Consider the following 6,253-nt stretch of genomic DNA (forward strand, 5'->3'; position numbering starts at 1 on the left):
ACCTATCTTTATATTCATTTCACAGAAAGCTTTAGGGCCTCCATACTTTGGAGCAGGAATATCACCTAATTTTATCAGTGCCCCTTTTGCTGTTCCTACAAAAATCTGCCCAAATTTGGCCAAGCTGTAAGCTTTGCTGTGGGAGGAAGAAGGATCAATTTGCTTGTGCTAAGTAGAGGTTCATTATATGTTACCATATGTCTTTTTTTGCACCAAGGGTTTGGGCTCATGGTAGGTACCCAAAGCATACGTGTAGTCCAGATCACTTCCCAGAGAGCTGGGGGTTCAAAAGGGGCTGGCATCAGAGTTGGACTCAGAAGCCATAGCCAAATTCGGGAAAGGGTGGGGTCAGAAGCCAAATGTAGGGAATACCAGGATACTTACCAAGACCAGAAGCCAAACCAAGAAAACCAGTAAGGAACCATACAGAAGATCAGAAGCAAGAAATTTTACCTTTGTAAACAAGGATACTGCAGGCTGGGCCTGGCTTTTAAGGGCTGGAGCCCGTGTGGCCCGTGACTGTGGCTTCAGGGGATTGCCTGCCCTGATGGCTTCATCAGCCTGTCTGGGACCATGGCACTGCTTTGAGCTTGCTGCAGGTGGCGCTTGTTCAGGAGATTACCTGCCCTGATCTCTTGATTGGAACTGGTTGGGTTCACGGTTCTGGCTTGGCCTCATTACAATTTTCAGTTTAAAAATGTCCGTAATTCAGTCAGGCACGGAAACAAACAACATGTAATGAAGGGATCAGTTGAACTGTAGAGCAAATAGCAAGCAAAATCACTTTTAGACAACTAATAGGTTAAAATGTGTTTGACTAACTAACATTTTAAAGAGTTATTAGTACATTTGTAAAAAGACAAATCTATTCAAGAACAAGCCATGGACAGAAATGAAGAAAGAGGAATTAATTATGTACATTTTTCATAATGGATAATGAGACCTTTTTTTAGATCAGCATTTTAATTATTTACAAGGTTCAGTACCATTGGTTAATATGGTTTTGTTTTCATTTCTTCTCTTTGGATTTTGCTAGTGCCCAAAGCAGAACTACTGAAATGCCATCAAGGTAGCAAGTTGTGCTAGACCTCTGATCAATTTGCAACTAGGAAAAAAATAGGGATTAATCCAGGGATCCTGGTTTTCCCTGATTTAAAAAAATCCCCAATTTTTTGGTTTAAAGTAACCCCAATCCACATTTTTTGTGATTAAAATGAAACACCACTAATATACATATCTATATTAGTGGTATTTAATTTAAATCATATATAAATGTGGATTTGGGGTTAGTTTTTTTTAAACTGGAAATTGGGGATATTTTTAAATCAGAGAAAACCAGGATCCCTACAGATTTCTCTCTCACTCTCTCTCTTTCACACACACACACACACACACACACACACACACACACACACACACACACACAAAATCTTGCGTGATTTCTGGAACAAGCAGTTGTAGATTATTACTGACTTGAGGTAAGCATCTGAGATATTACATGCTTACCTAAACTGAAGCATTAGTAGTTTGTTCCTCATTATTATGTGCCGAATTTACAGTTTGTGGATCATTAACTTTCTGTGGTTTGACTGTCTGTTTTATTAACAGGGGACCTCATTAAATCCACATAGCTAATAATGTTAATAAAATGAAGTAATTCATTAGTGCTCCCTACAGCAGGAAATATAATATGGAGTAAAAACTAACATAACAGAGTTGATGACTTACAAATAATCCTCTTAGGATTCTGAATTTGAACAAGACAGGTTTTGCACTCTCTGTGGCTTTGCTCTCTCTGTGGCTTTAATTTCTTTATAAAATTATAAGTTGGTTGTTACAAACACATCCCAAAGTCAAATACAGTTTAAGATCTTTATTTCTGCACAAGCCTTGTCTTGCCGAGTTTCACAGACATATTGGAAGAGCCTGGAGCATTGTAAATTTCTGACACGTCTGTGATCCCTGACAGAAGTGGTCACAGCATGAGCTTCAACAGGACTTGGTGGAGCATTTTACTGTGCATATTCTGTTAAATTTTCTTGTAATTCTATTTAACAGCAGTGTGAGCTGTGAAGACTGTGAAGGTAAAGGCCTGTCAGCCAAGAGGTTTCAGTCCAGATTTAAATAGCCTTTTCTATAACACACTACTGCATAGAAAGCATAGATGTTTCACACGTCCTCTATGTAGAAGATGAGGCGCTAGATGATAAAACAGTATGAGAAAATGTGTTTTATCTAAGGTCAGAGTATGGACTGCTATGTATATTGTCATGTCTTATTCTTCTTTGTAAGAAAGTATATTGATTAGATGTTTCTGTCCAAGAGGCCAATTATACCTTCTTTTGGTAAGGTAAAAGCACTGAAGAAAATCATCTACATGGTGTCTGTTTCACTGAGTAACAAGCTGGTAAAGCTTATAGATACACCCATTGGGAAGCCAGAGCACATCATTTCACTCAGACTTCAGATGACCATCAGTTGCGTGAACATCACAAGCACTTATGCGCCAACACTCAACTCCAGCCCTGAAGAGAAGAATAAATTTTATGACAATCTGCACCCAGTCATCAAAGGAATATCATCGATCGACTGACTATTCCTCCTTGGAGACTTCAATGCCAGTCAGCACAGAAAACTCATGGGCAGATTGCCTAGGACATGTTGACATCAGTAAGATGAATGAAAATGCCCCAGAACTTCTTGAATTCTGTGCCCAAGGCCAACTATACATTACCAATTCATATTTTGCTGGAAAAGATTGTCACAAAGTGTCATGGTGACATCCACAGTCAGGCCACTGGCACCAACTAGAACTTGTTATTGTTAGGAGAAAACACCTACTTTCAGTGCAAAAACCCACACGTTACACAGTGCCAACTGTGACACCAACCACTCCCTGATCATTAGCATAGTGAAGATTACAGCTAAGAAAATACATGGAGCAGAACCTAAGAACAAACCCAAAATCAATACGACTAACACCAAGAACAAGAGGAAGTGCCAGGAGTTTGTGAAGGCTTTTGAACTCAGCATGTTTGGGAAATCACTACCAGAGAAGGCAGAGGAAATTTGGGGAGGTCAGCAAACTGCCATCCCAAAGTGGAGACACAGGGTGGTGGTGGTGGGGGACTCCCTCCTGCATGGCACTGAGGGACCCATCTGCTGTCTGGACCACCTAGCCCATGAGGTCTGCTGCCTCCCTGGGGCCCACATCTGAGATGTTGTAGAGAGGCCTAGTTCATCTGGCTTTCCAACCACTCCCCCATGTTCCTCATCCATGTGGGCATGAATGGCATGGCCAGGAATTATCCAGACTGGGTCATGAGTGACTACAGGGCTCTGGGGGCTGGGCTCAAGGGGTCAGGGGCACAGGTAGTCTTTTCCTCTGTGCTCCCAGTTGCAGGCCACAGACCTACGAGGGAAGGAAGGATGCATCTAAGAAGTGAACTGACTACTCCAGAGGTGGTGCTACTGAGAGGGCTTCAGTTTCTTCAACCACAGCACGTACTTCAGGGAGAGAGGACTCCTGGGAAGGGACAGCATCCACCTCACATGAGAGGTAAGTCCCTGTTCTCAGCCAGGATGGCCGATCTTCTAGGTAGGGCTTTAAACTAAGATCACTGGGAAATGGGAAGACACTGACTGGAGCATGCCCAGGGACCAGTACACAAGTTGGCTCCAAAGCTGGGAGACCCACTCTTGCAAGAGCTGAGGGAATGTTCCTCTCTCAGCGTGACAGGAAATCAAGAATCTCATTTGGAGGTCTCAGGTGCCTGTACACTGATGCCAGGAGCATGGGAAAGAAATAGGGGGAGCTAGCCCTTCTTCTCTCCAGTGGGCATTATGATGTAGTAGGGATTATGGAGACCTGGAGGGACTCCTCACATGATATAGAGGGCTATACCCTGCACGAAAGGGACTGAGTAAGGAAGAAAGGTGGAAGCGTAGCTCTCCATGTAAGACAGCAGTACACCTCCTTGAAGGCTGACATTGGCTCCAAAGAAGAGTGGCTTGAAACCCTCTGGGTCAAACTATGGAGGAACCGGGGGGGGGCACGTGCATGGTGGGACAGACCTAACTGTAGGTGTATAGAGACCACCAAACCAGGGAGAGAAGCTTGATCTGGAGCTTTCTTGAGAACTGGCAGAGGCCATGCATGCACGGTTGTCATGGGTGACTTCAATTACCCAGACATCTCTTTGGAGGACCATTCAGCTAAGTTGGATTGTCATGTTGCTTCCTGACCCGTATTAAAGAGCTGTACCTGACTCAGGAAGTGCATGGGCAAACCAGAAGTAACACTTTCCTAGACTTGGTCTTATCCAAAGGCGATGATCTGGTGTCTGACTTGAATATAGAGGGTAGCCCAGGTGACAGTGGCCACAAAACCATCACATTCACTGTCCATCACAAGTCAGGCAAATCAGCTAGCAGGGTCAAAGTTTTGGACTTGAAAAAGGTGAATTTCAATAGGCTCAGGGCAATAGTAGGGGAAGCACTGCGGGACCAGGGACAGAAGGTAAAAGGAGTACATAAAGAGTATGGTTGTTCCTCAAGGACGCAATCCTCAAAGCACAAAAGAAGTCCATTCACAATGGAGGAAAGGTAGCAGAAGGGCTGGTAAGCCCTCTTGGCTTAATAGGGATATCATGGTCATCTTGAAAAAGAAGAAAGAAGCATACAAACAGTAGAAGCTTGGGACAGTCCCCAAGGAGGACTATACCACAACAACCTACATTTGAAAGGAGCAGATTAGAAAAGCTAAGGTGGTGACTGAATTTAAACTAGCAACAGAAATCAAGGACAATAAGAAGTCCTTCTTTAGGTATTTAGGGACCAGGAAGAAAACAAATGGAAGTGCAGGGCCATTGCTTAACAACTCAGGACAGCTGGTTACCAACACTCAGGAGAAAATTGAACTCCTGAATGACTATTTTGCTTCGGTATTTTACCGAACTAAGGAGAAAATCATACTAGATAAGGTTCAGAATGGGCATGGTGGGAATGACCACCTTCCTACTGTTGACATTGAGCTGGTATGTGATCAGTTAGAAAAGTTAGACATTCATAAGCCAGCAGAACTGAATGAACTTCATCTGAGAGTGCTGAAGGAGCTGGCTGAAGTCATCATGGGACCTCTGGCGAAACTTCTGAAAATTGTGGCACTCGGGTGAGGTCCCTAAGAACTGGAATAGGGCCAATGTGCCCATCTTTGAGAAGGGGAGGAGAGAGGACCTGGGCAACTATAGGTCAATTAGCCTAACTTCTATCTGAGGGAAAATTCTGGAAAAATTCATCAAGGATTCTACGTGTAGAAGGTAGGATTCTGAGTGATGGCCAGCATGGCTATGTCACGGGCTATGTCTTGGTTGTTTTACCAATCTCATCTCCTTCTATAACTCACCACCTGGATAAGAAAGAGGAGGCTGACATTGTATACCTAGATTTCCAAAAGGCCTTTGATCTGGTATCCCATGATGTTGTCATGGGAAAACATTGGAGGATTGCGGGGTTAACTGCTCGACAGTTAGGTGGGTAGCAAGCTGTCTGTGGGGTCTGCGTTGTACTGGTGAGAAGTAGCCAGTGGTGTCCCTCAGGCTCCATGCTTGGTCCATTGCTTTTCAACATCTTTTTCAATGATTTGGATGTGGGGGTGAAAGCTCACTGGCCAAGTTCGTGGATGAAACCAAGTTACTGGGGAGCGTGGTCACGCTTGAAAATAGGCTGTAGACAAAGGTGGACCTAGACAGGCTGGCAAGTTGGGCAGATTGAAACCAGATGAAGTTCAACACTAAGAAGTGTCAAGTGCTCCATCTGGGGATGAACAATCCCCAACATATAGGCTTGGTGGTACCACACTGACTAGCACCATGACTGAAAGGGACCTAGGGGTAATAATAGACTAGTATGATCATGAGCCATCAGTGTGATGCTGTAGCCAGCAGGGCAACCAATACTCTGGCATGCATCAACCAGCTCAAGCAAAAGTGATTCTTCTGCTTTACTCAGCATTGGTGAGACCGCAGCCGGAGTACTGTGCCCAGTTCTGGGCACCAGACTTCAACAAGGACGTGGAAAATCTTGAGAGAGTCCAGCCACCTGTATGATCTTGCAACAAGGAAAGGCTGAGGGACTTGGGTCTCTTCAGCCTAAAAAAGAGAATGCTGAGAGGGGACTTGGTAGCAGCTTACTACTATATCAGGGGAATACATCAAGGGCTCGGTGAACAACTGTTTACCAGGGCACCCTTGGG

Source organism: Crocodylus porosus, unplaced genomic scaffold (genome assembly GCF_001723895.1).
Source record: "Crocodylus porosus isolate Cpor-Errol unplaced genomic scaffold, CroPor_comp1, whole genome shotgun sequence".
Lineage (NCBI taxonomy): Eukaryota > Metazoa > Chordata > Crocodylia > Crocodylidae > Crocodylus > Crocodylus porosus.